Below are 16,219 nucleotides of genomic sequence, written 5' to 3'. Positions count from 1 at the left end.
TGACGGCTTCCACTGCTGAATTAAACCTGAGTCGTTTAGTTTTAGTTTCTCAGTCTTTGTTAAATGTGGCTGTTTCCTACAGAATAAAACTAAATCAATAAACCTCGAAATGTTTGACACAGAATTAAAGTTTCACAGCATCGAAACGAACAGCGGCCGTCAGTCTGGTCTCTGTGAGGACTGATGGACTCGTCTCTGAGCGTCACTGACACATTCACACTCTGAATAAAAGATCCGAGCCGAGCCCAGCAGTCTATTTCTGTTTAATCCTGACTTACTGATTGGCTCTGACGCTGCTGCTCGACAAACAGGAAGCAGAACGGTTCGAATCCTCCGTGCACCTGCAGCCTGCGCGCGCCAACTTCAGGACGGTGTTACATAACCAGCGTCTCCGTACAGCGTCCAATTCAGTGTTCCTGTACACACACAGACACACACACACACCATCACCTCCCCCTCCTCCTCCACCATCTCCCCCCTCTGCAGAGGAGATACCAGTGCTTTTAGAAACTCCCCTGGTTGCCTAGCAACTAGTCCTGAGGATTGCCAAAAGAAACCATAGATTTGTCTGTTATGAGTGTGTAATGTGAAAGGCTGTCAGTGTGTGTGTGTGTGTGCTCTGATGGTTTGTGTCTCACACTGAGATGAAGGTGAAGGGATGATGAGAGGAGACAGCTCTGGGTTTACACCTGATGTTTGTTGTTGTTGTTTGTTTGTTTGTTGTTGTCATTAGAGAAAACCTAAAAACTCTCCAAACTCTGCTGCTGACACATGTTGACCAGGTCTGTTGGTTTGTGGTTCACTGAGCTGCAGTGAAGGTTTGGTTCAGGGAAACATGTTGGTTTGTTTTAAAGGTTCAAGGTTCTAAAAAACTGTTGATCAGGAGATCATCAGGAGGGCATAATCTCCCAGTTACTGTGTCTCTGTGTGTCTCTGTGTGTCTCTGTGTGTCTCTGTGTGTCTCTGTGTGTCTCTGTCTCTGTGTGTCTCTGTCTCTGTCTCTGCTCCTCTCTGTCAGTCGGCAGCAGGAAGAAGCAGCAGGCTCAGAGGTGTGAATGCAGAACTTCAGCCGTACAGATCAATAACTTCTGTCAAACAGCAGCATGAAACAAAGGCCTGATTCAGTGTGACACAGCAACACTACACACACACACACACACACACACACACACAGAATCACAGACATGAATATTTATGATTAATGTTTGTTTTATTTATGTTGAGGTGTTTAAAGCAGCTGAAAACAGTGAGTGGTGGTTTGTTGTCAGCAGAAAAGATGAAGCTGCTGCTCAGAACAAATGTCCTGCTGCCACACACGACCACATCTGATACCTGACACCTGCTGGCTTTTATTAAAGCCAGCATGGACAGGTGTGTGTGTGTGATGGATATTTTCTGTCATGTTCAGGGAACGACAGGTCAACAAACACTGACTGTACCACACCCTGTAATATGACTGGAAATGTGTGTGTGTGTGAGAGAGAGATCTCATCTTTCTATTCTTATGAAGACCAAACATCACATGCATATAAAGACTCACACACAGCGAGGATACTTCACCAGGTTCGTTTGAGATTTCAGCAGCTGTGGAAGAAAAATGGCCGACCGTCATCTACATTTCTGACACGCAGTGATTGGTCCATCCGGCTCAGGTGGTCCACTCAGCTGTCCCTCATTTTAAAGTGTCACAGGCTAAGAAGGAAGCAGAGACAGTGGAGTAAATCCGTAAAGTAACAGACTGAACACACTGCAGTGTAACGTTCCAGCTCATCGTGTATTAAAGGAGCTGAAGCTTTTCAGAGCAGCTTCGTATTATTCCACCGTTTGTTCTTTACCGAGCGGAGAACAGGTTCGGAGCAGACGGATGAGCGATGAGTCCAGATCCTGGTCCAAATGTCCAGGGTCAGAGAGTCACTGTGGTCAAGTCCTCACAAGTGTTTCACTGCAAATGTGTGTGTCCATGTGGTGTGATCCTCAGAGGTCAGGACCGGCTCACACAGACTGGGAGGTCTGTTATTAAAGTGGCCCGCAGCTGACCTTTGACCCCGGATCCTGCCGTCTGCGATCAGGCCTCAGGGGTCGAGTTCATCACCATCACACCCCGACACACGGCAGGGGCCGCTCATCAAACTGTCACTGAGGCTTCCACACACAGTGTGCATGTGTGTGCGTGTGTGTGTGTGTGCAGGGCGTCGTGTGTGTGTGTGCGTGTGTGTGTGTGTGTGCAGGGCGTTGTGTGTATGTGTGCGTGTGTGTGTGTGCAGGGCGTCGTGTGTGTGTGTGTGTGCAGGGCGTTGTGTGTATGTGTGCGTGTGTGTGTGTGCAGGGCGTTGTGTGTGTGTGTGTGTGTGTGTGTGTGTGTGTGCGTGCGTGTGTGTGTGTGTGTGCGTGCGTGTGTGTGTGCAGGGCGTCGTGTGTGTGTGTGTGCATGCGTGTGTGTGTGTGCGTGTGTGTGCAGGGCGTCGTGTGTGTGTGTGTGCATGCGTGTGTGTGTGTGTGCAGGGCGTTGTGTGTGTGTGTGTGCATGCGTGTGTGTGTGCGCGTGTGTGTGTGCATGCGTGTGTGTGTGTGCGTGTGTGTGTGCAGGGCGTCGTGTGTGTGTGTGTGCATGCGTGTGTGTGTGTGCGTGTGTGTGTGCAGGGCGTCGTGTGTGTGTGCGTGTGTGCATGCGTGTGTGTGTGTGCGTGTGTGTGTGTGTGCAGGGCGTCGTGTGTGTGTGTGTGTGCATGCGTGTGTGTGTGCGCGTGTGTGTGTGCGCGTGTGTGTGCGCATGCGTGTGTGTGTGTGTGTGCATGCGTGTGTGTGTGTGCGTGTGTGTGTGTGTGCAGGGCGTCGTGTGTGTGTGTGTGCATGCGTGTGTGTGTGTGCGTGTGTGTGTGTGTGCAGGGCGTCGTGTGTGTGTGTGTGCATGCGTGTGTGTGTGTGCATGCGTGTGTGTGTGTGTGTGTGTGTGTGCAGGGCGTCGTGTGTGTGTGTGTGTGTGCATGCGTGTGTGTGTGTGCAGGGCGTCGCGTGTGTGTGTGTGTGTGCATGCGTGTGTGTGTGTGCGTGTGTGTGTGCAGGGCGTCGTGTGTGTGTGTGTGCATGCGTGTGTGTGTGTGTGTGTGCAGGGCGTCGTGCTCTCGCCTCGGCTCAGATCACTGTCTCTCTGCTTCTCGCTTCATTCAGCTCTGCAGTGTGAACATCAGAGGCTCACCTGCACACACACACTCCTCCCCTGTGCTGCGTGTGTGTAGTGGTGGTGACGACACCACCATGATTCACTTACACTCACATTCACTTTGAGACTTTACACTGAATGACAGGCATCACTGACCACACTGGTGCTAATCTGCTCACACAACAGTCGCACACTTCAAACTGCATTTTCATTTTCTTTGGCTAAAATATAAAACGTTCAAACCAACACATCGTGTTGTGTGTGAGGCGCAGACACTGAACACGAGCGGGGAAATATTCAAAACAGACAAAGTGACACAGCAAACTGTGGCTGCCTTTATCTTACATTACTAATTTACATGTGGCAGTAAAAGAATCATAAACGTGTTCCTGAATGCATCACTGAGACATGAAGCATGGATTGGAAAAAGATTTACAAGTGAGAAAAAATCTCATCGCGCTGTTACTGGGCTTGCAGACTGGTGCTTAACTGGGATTTGTTGCCCGATCTGAACAGACTATTAAAAACATCAATCTGCATCTGGAAATCAATGAGGCCAATATGAGTCTGTCTCTCAGCTCTGAGATAAACATCAGGGAAATGTGATCAGTGCTTTCACTGCAAAGGGCAGACGTCTCTTACCACTGGTACTGTTCCTCACGCAGTTTATAAAACAGCTAAACCTTATAACACAGTCCCTGTGCGTCTGTGGTGCTTAGTGTTAACTGACGACACTGTTTTGTATTTGAATAAAGTCCAGAGGCAGAAGTGTTTGTTTGTCAGTGACATGGGGCTCAGGCTTCAGGGCTGCTCCAGGCAAAGACTTGGTGCACTGGTTACTTCTTTGTCTTGAAGCAAATCTCTGTGTGCAACACACACCGACATCATGTCGTATATCCACTGACCTCTGTAACACACACGGTGCAAACCGCACGGGCAGGAGAGGATCAGGGTGCAGAGAGTATCCCACACACAGCAGCCACGTGCTGGACACAGAACCTGCAACCTGCACAGAGATCGTCACATCAGCTGGTCCAGGTGAAGTACAGCTGCTACTACAGAGACACAAAAGGACCACAAACCATTCTGTGTCTCGTTCAGTGTGAGGGTCCTACACAGGAGGAGGACCTGTCCCCGCCCGGGGACCCACTGTTGTATAATCTGGGTTTGAATGTAAATCATTGATTTTATGGGATGAAAGAGAAACGTGACTTTGTTTTAGCAAATCATCATCATTCATGTGAACAACGCACTGAAACAGGTGCAGGTGTAAACGCCTGATTACTGTTCACAGATCAGCTGGTTTTTGTTTTGGTTGTTTATCTCACTGAGCGAGACACAGAAGTATCACAGCAGTTTACAGACCGTGACTTTGTTTTAATCAACAGCTGCAAAATATTCCGTTTTCAATTCAGTTTTATTTATTCAGCGCCAATCAAAACTGTGTCAGAGCGCTTTACAGACACGGAGCAGCATCGTGATTTAAAGGGATGTAAAAACATGTTGGTCTACAGAAACAATAAAAAACTCAGATCAGTTGTTTGCTCCGGTGTTCTCATTTCTCGAGTTTTGACATGAAGCTGTGATTAATCACAGTTTTCTTTTTTTAAACAAAGAAAAGAAACATTAATTACAGGCCATCCACGAACCAGTGCGGCTTTACGAACTCTCTGAGGAACAACTGTGCAAAGAGCTGTGAAGCTACAGTGAAGGAAAAGGCAGACGAGACGCAACACGAGAGGACGAGTAAAAAATAATGAGACTCAGAGGGAGAGAGCAAACATCAGAGTGGACGAGGCTCGTTGTCTCACGATGACCCGGTCACCTGAGGAAGCAGCGATCAGCCAGCAGCAAACACTCAGGAGTCATCCTCACACACACACACACACACACACACACACAGACACACACAGACAGACACACACACACAGACACAGACACACACACACACACACACACACACACACACAGACAGACACAGACACAGACACACACACACAGACACACACAGACACACAGACACACACACACACACACACACACACACACAGACACACACACACACACACACACACACAGACACACACACACACACACAGACAGACACACACACACAGACACAGACACACACACACACACACACACACACACAGACAGACACAGACACAGACACACACACACAGACACACACAGACACACAGACACACACACACACACACACACAGACACACAGACACACACACAGACACACACACACACACAGACACACACAGACACACAGACACACACAGACACAGACACAGACACACACACACACAGACACACAGACACACACACACACACACACACAGACAGACAGACAGACACACACACACACAGACACACACAGACACACAGACACACACACACACACAGACACACACAGACACACACAGACACAGACACACACACACAGACACAGACACACACACACACACACAGACACAGACACACACACAGACACACACACACACACACACACACACACAGACACACACACACACACACACACACACACACACAGACAGACAGACAGACAGACACACACACACACACACACAGACACACACACACACACACACACACACAGACAGACAGACACACACACACACACAGACACACATACACACACATACACACACACACACACACACACACACACACACACGGATCGTTAACTGATGTTGGTAGTTAAATTACTGTTTCATTAGATCGTTATCACCTGTTCAATCAGCTGAAGGCAGAACATCCAACCACTGGCAGGTAAAGAGGAAAGATGAAGGGGAACTCACCTGCCGAGGAAAAGAAGCAGGAAGAGAAGAAAACGAAACAGAGACTGATGCTGCAGTGAAGCTGACACCTCCTCACACCTCATTCTGATGTGATGTGATTCCTGAACATGTTCCATGGTCACATTATTTACAGTGAGGGAACAGTGAAAGAACAGCGAGGGAACAGCGAGGGAACAGCGAGGGAACAGTGAAAGAACAGCGAGGGAACAGTGAAAGAACAGCGAGGGAACAGTGAGGGAACAGTGAGGGAACACGTCACCCAGAGGCGATGAAATGGCATCTTTGATCCTCTGGTTTCAGTGTCTCCAGCAGATGTTGGAGCTGCTGCAGAGATCTGACCCCAGCATCAGTGAGGTGTTCGGGCTGTGTCCTGCAGCCTGGATGTGACAGTGCAAAGTGCAAAGAGACCGAGTGAGGATGAAAACTGAAGGGAGGGTCCGGTGATGGATGAATATGTCAGCCAGTCACACGGCTGGTCTCCAGCAGCCGAGCCAGTCACAGTGAAACTGTCTGGATGTTGCAGAGCGACACAGAAAAAAAGTTCATTAACAGAAATAAACAATGAATAAATATTTTGTTCATCATCACAGTGTAAAACATCCCGTTTTGTCTCTCAGTGGAAGTTTGTAGAACAAACTTGAAGATGTAAAACTTCAGCGTGATAACAAACATTTGGTTTGACAGTAACCAGCTAAGCCTGTCAACCATCTCAGGTCTTTTCCCACAGAAACAGAAAATCCTCTCAGACAAAACGTCTGCAGAAGGTTTGGACGCCAGCAAAGGGTTTATGAGATTCCTGAGACAATAACAGGAAACTTCTGGACACTTTTAAGCTTCCATCTATGACGACGGGAACATGAAACATGTTTGTTAATTCCTTCATAATGATTCTTCCTCAGCTCAAAAAGAAGCAGACTGAAAGGAAAGGACGTTTGACTCAGAGGACACAAACATGAGCACAGAAATGTTCTGATTTATTTCTTCAGTTTTTAAAATCGGATGTTAACGTCCTCAACGTGCAGTGATTTGCATTTATATCTGTTTAATTATGCAGATTAGTACGTGGAAGCAACCAGTGTGTGATACCAACAGTAACTCCATTAGCAAAGGATGAATTAACAAAATAAGAGCGTGTGGGGACAGAGGGGAGAGAAGAGGACAAAGGGTGAGACGAGGAACAGACTCTATGATGCAAATGAAATTAAACCTGGACGCTCAGTGTCTCAGTTCTTAGGGGCTTTTAGGGTTAATAACACTCCATCTACATAATACATGACTGTTTCATAGGCAGCACATATCTGAGGAGAATGGAGGAAGTGGGGGGGTGGGTGTGGTGGTGGGGTTGGGGGTCGGTGCAGTTAACATGTTTAACTATGTGACTCAGTATGATCCATAGTTACCAGGATGCTGAGACTGTTCTCCGTCGACAGCAGCAGGACGTCGCTCCCCAGCTTTGATCCACACTGAAATATCTGCTGCACAGATTACCATGAAATTTGGTTCAGATGTTCGTGGGCCCCAGAGGATGAATCCTAACGACTCTGCTCATCTCCTGACATTTCCTCTTGTGTCATCATGTGTGTCAGTTATTATCACATGCTCAGAGGAATGAGCTTCAGGACCAGCACTGACTGAATGGGTTTTTGTTTTTGCCCTGGGTTTTGTCTGTCAGGCGACATGTTTGGGCTGTATGAAGCCTGACCTGCAGACACTACTGAGAGCTGAAGAACTACTCTACATGTTTTTAACCACAACCATTTCATATTTATTACTTGACACATTCTTTTAAATGTTTGGGATATGTGCCGTTTGAGTTTACTCTCAGTAAACACGGAACAAATTTTCCTCTTCCATTGTTAAAAAAATCATCTCCCCAAACCTGGGCTTTTAAATCGAGGTGTAAACTTCTTTGTTTCTGTGCTGAATGAATATTTTTCCAGTCAGAAAGAAGCGGACGTGGTGAGCGACTTTTCGATCCGCCGTCAGTTGGTGGAAAACGGAAGAAAATAAAAAGGAAATTGTTCCATCTCGGCTTTACAGGACAAAAACCAGCACAGCAGAAGCAGCCGTGGTATTTATTCGTATTTTTTATTTTTCTTTGAGCTGCCCTGCAGGATTTTATATCATGTTACACTCGAGATCAGAGATGGAGATGGAGAGAGAGGAGAGGAGAGGTGTGGATGAAAAGTGAAAATAAAAAAATCATCCCAGGGTTCCCTCGTCCATTTGGCATGCATGGATGAGTAGAGAGAGAAGAGAGTGAGTGGGTGGACGAGATGCAGAGAGGAGAGGGAGGATGAGGAGGAGGAGGAGGATGAAGGTTGGAGGGTGGTGGGGAGAGATTTTTTAACGAGGGGTTCCTTCACCCCAGGGACACCTATCTGTCTGACCACGGGAAAGAGGAAGAGGAGGAGGAGGAACAAAAGGTGGAGGAGGGAAAATAAGGGGGGGTGAAGGAGTGATGGAGGGCCAGATCATCTACACCCTTTCCTGGATGGGAGGAGTAAAAACGACTGCAGCTTTGCATGGACATCTATGTGTGATTGTACATGTGTGTTGGATGCACACATGTATCATTAGGCATCATTAACCACAAATTATACAGAGAGAGAAAGACAGATGCTGCTGGTGGCACATTGTTTTGCTCCAGTCTCCCCCCCTGCAATCTGCAGCCGGGGGAGAGAAAGACCAGGGGGGAGGGGGAGGAGGGGAGAGGAGGGTAGGGGGGGTGAGTTAATCTAATACACGTGTAGTGTGATTAAAGGAAGAGCTTCATTGCTGTTGACATTTCAGATGAATGTGAGGCTCAGTGAAAGGATATTAAACAGAAATCAGACTGAGAGAAGAAGCAGAGGAGGAGGAAGAGGAAGGGTTAAACGTCCACATCTATCACAGGCAGATCTCCCTCTCTCTCTCTCTCTCCTTCCTCCCCTCCTCCCCCCTCCCTCTCTCCTCCACTCGGCTGCTCGCTGCCTCTCTCACCACCTGTTAGTGCGGACCCCTCATGCACTGACATCCACTTGTTTGTGTAGGAATCTTCCGCACTCACACAATCAAAGGTAAGAAATCTTCCTATTTTCTGTCTTTCTTGGTTTTTCTGTGGATCATTCTCTGCCTCCTCCATCTCTCCATCCGCTCTCGTCTTTCCATTTCTCTTTTCAAAATTGCTGCAACATGTTCAACTCAGAGGTGGAAAGTGTTTTTCCTGCAGAAAGGCTGCACAGTTTTTACTTTGCATCAGTTTATTCGCTGTTTTACTTTTTTTCCTTCTGCTTCACTGCGTATCAGAGGCAGAGGCTTTAACTCCAGCACGTCGTGCACCAGCAGCCGACAGCCTGAGAGCAGTGTTTAACAGTTACACGTCAAAAACAGGAAAAAACAAACAGTCAAACAGTGTTTTCTATAATCGCTCTGCTTTCATGCTTTTGGTGGTTGATCCATGAGCTTCCTCCTCCAGTTAAAATGACACCTCTGCTCCTCTTAAGTTTAAATGAACCTTTTCTAAATAACTCTGGACAGAAGCATCTTCCAGATGAATCTAATGTGATGGGATCAGTTTTAAAAACACGATGCAGAGAAACAGCAGCGTTTTCTAACTACAGGCTGATTTTGTCAGAGCGAAAAATCAGCAACTTTAGAAAATAATTCGTCTTCACAAGATTTCTGTAATCTGTAAATGACAGTTTCAAATTGCTACGTCTGATTTTAACAAACAGAAATTTACATATACACATTCTGCATTTATTTTATAAACCTTAAAGTGACCCCCTGCAATACTGGAGCCGAACACCAGGGGGCCACAGAGAAACAGTGGATTAAACAAGAGGTTAAATGGTTAAAATTAGCTTCTCCACCACCTGATAGTCATTTTTTTAAAAAGCAGCTAACGTGTTTTAATGCACGTTGCAAAGCATCAGTTACAATAATCCACTGATGATGGATGATAACACGTAGTTCTGTAGCTTCATGACGGAGTTGCTGAAACACTGAGCTGCATGTTCCTTTGATGCTGCAGCACATTCTGCAGATATCAGTAACACTTCAGTACTTTCACTAAATAAAAATCTGAAATGCAGGACTTTTACTTGTAATACAGTATATTTTATATAGTTTGACTTGATTAAAGGAGCTGAATTCTTCTTCCACCACAGCTGCTTATCACTGTTAACCCGTGCTGCTCATGTCAGTGCTCCCTGAGTTAATCCACAGCCGGAGGGATTACGGTTCATCCACACTTCCTCCAGGTTTCCTTTGCTCCTCTGTGTCATTTCGCTTTAAACTTGACTGATCGGGGTTTTCAGCAGCGGCGGAGGAAATATTCACATCCTCTCTAAAAATACTCCGTGCAAGTAAAACTCTCTCATGCAAACATACAGAGGTAACTACAACCCGCTGGTTTGCTGTGATGTACAGGTGTACTAAAATACACAGTGACATCACGGCTGGGCGTGGTCTGGTCGGCATGTGACAGCCACAGCGCTGAATCTAACTGCAGCAGGTGGTGCAAACCACACCTTTTCTATTTGGATTCAACCAAAACAAGCTGTGTGAGATATCAGGCTCTGTTCACAGCCACCGGATCAAACCGGACCCACTGCAGTGATGCTGACAGAGGTCACAGGTCAGAGGTCAGGCAGGTCTGACGCTTCAGAGCAGAGGACCACAGCTGTTCAGGAGAACATGAGGAGGAGCTCAGCCTCTCGCAGCAGCTGCTGCAGGTTCAGAAGGATCCTGGTCTGGTTCTCAGTTCAGTGACTTCAGACACAACCTGAACCACCATCTTTCCTGAAGCTTTACCAAAGATCTGTATTTGCCTGAACCACAGACGGGACTCTGGGTGTGAACCTGGTCTCCGCTGAGACAGTTTGTTTGCTGCTGTCTGAGTTTTCAGCCTGAGAAAAATCTTTAGCTAAACGTAGCACGTGGCGAACTTTCCCTGCTTCGGCGTCAGCTCTCCCGCTGTGGCTAACCTTCTTCACTTTTTATGGAAATTCTAAATTTCTGTGGCATAAAAATGTTTTTATATGGTTAAAAAAACACATTTCAAAAACAATTTCCAGTTTAAAACGGCAGATTTAACAGATGCTGCAGCCGTGGTGGAGGTGGAGGTGGAGGTGTGTCCTTCATGTTTTCTTCTGCTACATAAGTTGATTATTTATTCATTTTCTGAACCGTGACTGTAACTGGAGATTCTCCCAGCATGCACTGGGTAGAGGGAAACAGCCAGGGCAGGTTGGTGGTGGTCATTATTACCCGTGGTAACAAGCAGAAGCTCAGGAGTAAAAAAAAAAAAAAAAAAAGATGAGCATCATTTAATTCACTTTGCCTGCCAACATTTCCTCTGCCTCTCTGTGGGATTGGAAAACTGAAACATCACATTATAATTCAAACCCACCAACAGCTGCATGTAAATCCACACTGCTGCAGTCAGAGGCTGTGAGGGGGAGCTTAACACAGAAGAAGAAGAAGAAGAAGAAGAAGAAGAGGCAAAGGTATTTTCTGGAATTCTGGTTGGAAAAAAAATCCTCTGCAACAATAACACGTAAAAACAGCAACTTCAGACTCCACCTACACAGACTGCCATCAAATTTAAATGCAAACTGTTGAGAGCGATTGAGTCACATGAACAATTTTCCTGTTAATGGTCGTATGTAGATGTATTATTATTATTATTATTATTATTATTATTATTATTATTATTACTCAAACACTAAACTCAAAGCTGCTCTAACCAATATTTTTATTAGAACTAGGAAAAATAACTGTGTAACGTGGAAGGTGCCACCACATGAAGGATCAAACCGTGGCCGTGTGGGAACATGGGAACTAACAGTGTTTGGTCCTCTGTGTCCCGACATGCTAACATTTAATAAATAATAATATTAGATCATCAACACGAGCGACATGATGCACTGCTGACAGAGACATCGTGCAACTGCGAGGACGTTAGAACTGAAATGAGTGAGTCAAGTGGACAGAAGATTAATCAGCAAGTATTGGTATGATGTGTGAGGCTAATGCTGCTCACCTGTCCCCCTCACCTGTCCCCCTCACCTGTCCCCCTCACCTGTCCCCCTCACCTGTCACTCAGCTATCAGGTGAGTATTCAAAGTGACGGGGCTGACCGACCACTGAGTCACCTCTCCACAGTGAGAGGGCGAGCGAGGGGGAGACTGTTAATGCAGAGAGCAACAGACGACAGTGACATGTCTGAGGAGACAAAAACAAGCCACACAGAGGCGAGGACAGAGGCGAGGACAGACACAGAGCTCTGTCAGACAGGAAGCATCTGCACCAGGATGGAATAAAGACTGCAGGAGGGACTGGCAGGTGAGATAGGACAGCAGAAACGAGCGAGGGTGAGGGAGGGGGTGAGGACGCAGGGAGAGACAAGAGATGTGTCTTCATTAACACAGTCATCAGCACACTCTGCTGTGCTTTTCCCTCAGCTTAACTCTCCACGGCTGAGTCTCACCAGTAATCCCACAGAGACTGAGCATCAGTCGCTGGACACGCAGCAGATTTCACTTTCATGTGGGAGAATGTTTGGGCTGATAAACGCTGCTTCCCCCTGAGTTAAACATGGCTGCCGCGGCCCTGCGGTGGAGCACACGCCAGCGCTGAGAAGATGCAAAGGAACAGTGGAACTGGAGTCCAACTTCTGGGGCAGTGTCTCACACTTAGCTCTTCTAATTCACAGATAAGTGTCTCCCAGCTGTAACTCCGCTCACTGCTCGCCACGCGTCGCCACGCCAGTGTGAGCTGATGAATCACAGAGTAAACCGCTCCTTCACTTCCTGCTGCTGCCTCTTCAAGTCATTTTCTAATGTGCAGTTGTACAGTTTCCACACACACGCGTGTGCAGGTGTGTAATCCGTGTGCTGTATCACAGCTGATCTCAGAGCAGTGGGAGCTGAGTCAAAGGCAGCTCGCTCACCTGTGGTTAGCTAAAGAAGCTGGTCACCTGTCAAAGAGCCTAGTCAAGCTAGCTTCCAGAGACAATGGCCTGCTGCAGCCACAAGAGGGCAGTAAATACAAGATGGATGAAACAGATCTGATGGTTTCAGGCAGGAAGGAGAAATATCACTTCAGCCTTATGAGTAAATTATGCCACAGTATGTTATAATTATAAGTAACATTCATTCATTCATTCATTCATTCACGTCCCCTGCATCATCTCACGTCCCCTGCATCGTCTCACGCCCCCTGCATCGTCTCACGCCCCCTGCATCGGCTCACGTCCCCTGCATCGGCTCACGTCCCCTGCATCGGCTCACGTCCCCTGCATCGTCTCACGTCCCCTGCATCGTCTCACGCCCCCTGCATCGTCTCACGCCCCCTGCATCGGCTCACGTCCCCTGCATCGTCTCACGTCCCCTGCATCGTCTCACGCCTCCTGCATCGTCTCACGCCCCCTGCATCGTCTCACGCCTCCTGCATCGTCTCACGTCCCCTGCACCACTTTCAGTCCAACAGCTTGTTCAGTTACACACCAGTATGTTCGGTAAAGCTGCGGCGAAGCTGCAGCCTCACATGCTTCTAACGAGCTGTTTCATCAGTAACTTTATTTTGAAGGACCATGCATGAATCAGCTCTTCTCCTTCTGCTCACAGCAGCGTTTTCAAAACCTCAGAGGAAACGTTTCTTCTTCACTGGTCTCAGATTTAGAGACAGAAACCACAGGATGAAAGCATGAACTCCTCCAGGACTCCTACACAGCAATCAGGAGGGAGTGATTGGACAGCGCTCTGTCTCCTCTGGTCCACAGGAGGATGTCATGCAAAAATAACTAATAAAAAATGAAAACAAGACACAGGTGGACCTGAAAATTGAGTCTGCATCTCTCACTTCAGTCTCACTCAGTCCACGTTTTATTTTGGATATGCGGCTCTGCTTCGGCCTCGTTAAGGACGCCCTGCAGAGGACAGACACAGGACAGACTCACACGCTGAGAGTCTATTTCATCCAGCTTCACCTTCTCCTGCTGTTTTAGTGTCTTCAGGTCCTTAAACATCTGATTTGTTCTCTCCCTTCATGATCACTGTGTCCTACCACTGAACATGAAGAAGACTGTGGGTCCTCAGACGGAAAATCAGGGAACACGTTTGATAATTGGAACCAGCTGTTCAACATTTTGGGCTAACGAGGAGTTCACTCACTTAAGGCAGCAGAGTCTTTGTGGACACAGTAAAATAATGGATTATGTTCTTCGTCCGTCTCCTCCGACAGAGCTACACAACTTCCACAGTCTTTACAGATTTTGAAAAGACGAGTTGACACTAACAGACTGGGAATCTGCGCCTGATGGATCACACACTACATGATTTGTCAAACCAACTAAAGCCAAGTGAACGCATCAAACTCTGTCAAAGAGTAAACAAACAAACCAGTAGGCGGTAACACATCAATTTGTTGTTTGCCAACCACCAATGAACTCAAAGAAGAAGGAGGAAGAGGAAGTAGAAGAGGAGATAAACAAACATGGAGACAATCGGCTCGCTGCCACAACCTAATGTCTTCTCTGTTTCTGTGGTCCAGGTTCGCTTTGTCTCTCCCGCTCTCGCTGTTCGCCATCATCGTTTTGATATTCCTGCTACTTCCCTTTTCACACGTTCAGCTTCCTTCCTCTTTTCATGTGTCAGACTCTCACATATAAACACTCCTCATTAAACACCTGCTGTCAGGTACCTGCGGCGGGCCGCGGAGGCAGCCGCTGGGGCTAAATTGTGTCAGAGCCGGTGCTGTAAAAAATGCAAATAGGCCTGAGCATCGCTGTGTGTTTCCATTAAGATGAGAAATTGAGTGGCTGAGTCAGTGCAGCACAGATCTGCGACGGTCCGCTGACAGGAACAGGAAATGTTAAACTGTCAGGTCGTCACCAACATGAGAACGTGAGCCGTGACGTGTCGGTCAGATTAAAGGGTCATCGTCATATTCTATATTTTGCTTCTTGTCAGCAGATCCCACGCCTCGAGTCCGACCAACAATGACAAGCACTGTGTGTGTGTGTGTGTGTGTGTGTGTGTGTGCTCTGAGCCATAGAGCTGCACTGAAACTCCTGAAACACATCAGTGATCCACAGTTACACTCATCACCATCAACACACACACACACACACACACACACACACACACACACACACACACACACACACACACTGTCCTGCTGCACCTTTTCCTCCTAAGATCTTTTTTAATCACATTGGGCTCAGGTACGTTTTTCACCAGAGTTGAACCGTGTGGTTTGAACATATTAAAAAAGATTTGCCTCCTGCCTGACCCTGTCCCTGATCCTGACCCTGTCCCTGTCCCTGTCCCTGACCCTGTCCCTGTCCCTGACCCTGTCCCTGACACAGCGAGCAGAGAGTCAGCTGCTGATGTTCCTGGACAGATGTTGTGGATCAGTCCAACAGCAGCAGCTGAGTTTTTTAAACGGAATCCATTTCACACATGTTCAGTTATTTTTTTTTTTTTCCTGCTGTCAGTAAAGTCTGAACTAATGACACCGAGGTGAGATTTGTTTTATCTGAATGAAGCAGTTATAATTTCAGATTTAAATTAGTTTCCATTTATTTGACTTTTTTATTTTACCAAACAATAATTTTCTGTTTGGGTCCTGGGAGGAAACTAATGAACTCAAACCACAGGAAGTCAAACTAAACTGAAACCAAACTAACTGATACTAACCTGTCAGGAGACAGGAGTCCTGCTTCGTCCTCTTCATTCCGTCTCTGTCTCCACCCACAGACCAGCTGCTCAGGTCATGTTGATGAAAGCCTTCCTACAGGTTTCCTCCGTTAGCTTCTGCCTTCTCCTGCTGTATTTCCACTTCCGGCTCAGTGTTGAACTGAATCTTCACTTCATTATCCAACTTTTCGACTCAGTTTCAGTCGTTTGCTTTTTAAGCTTCATGTCCACAGCAGCAGCGTGTTTCCTCCTCCTCCTCCTCCTCCTCCTCCTCCTCCTCTCTCAGGTGTTCTCCCTCCGCCTCAGTCCCACCGCGGTTTCTCTCTCAGCGGTGCGCCGGTCTATCAGGTCCGTCACTGACTGACAGTGAAACTGAAGTTCCGGTCCGCTTGCTCCTTTCTTCATGATGAGCATCTCACTTTGGGCTCTTTGTTTGTTTGTTTGTTTGTTTGTTTGTTTGTTTGTTTGTTTGTTTCCTGACCTCTAACTCAACAGTGAGGAAAGTAAACTGAAGCTAAATGAAATTAAAGAGAAACTAAAAT

General features: G+C 47.0%; 1 long non-coding RNA gene across 1 annotated transcript; it reads right to left on the bottom strand.

The window, feature by feature from the left end:
- Positions 1 to 288: 288 nt before the first annotated feature.
- Positions 289 to 15,934, bottom strand: LOC121197876. The gene is made up of 5 exons (XR_005896296.1): positions 15,678 to 15,934; positions 6,251 to 6,501; positions 4,066 to 4,166; positions 1,561 to 1,692; positions 289 to 1,140 (listed from the first exon to the last, which is right to left on the bottom strand). It is a non-coding gene; the product is annotated as an uncharacterized LOC121197876 (long non-coding RNA).
- Between the last annotated feature and the right edge of the window lie 285 nt (positions 15,935 to 16,219).

This window comes from Toxotes jaculatrix, chromosome 18, assembly GCF_017976425.1.
Source record: "Toxotes jaculatrix isolate fToxJac2 chromosome 18, fToxJac2.pri, whole genome shotgun sequence".
In the NCBI taxonomy this organism is placed as follows: domain Eukaryota; kingdom Metazoa; phylum Chordata; class Actinopteri; family Toxotidae; genus Toxotes; species Toxotes jaculatrix.
Note: the sequence above shows the minus strand (reverse complement) of the source record. Positions and strands in the feature narration are given on the sequence as shown.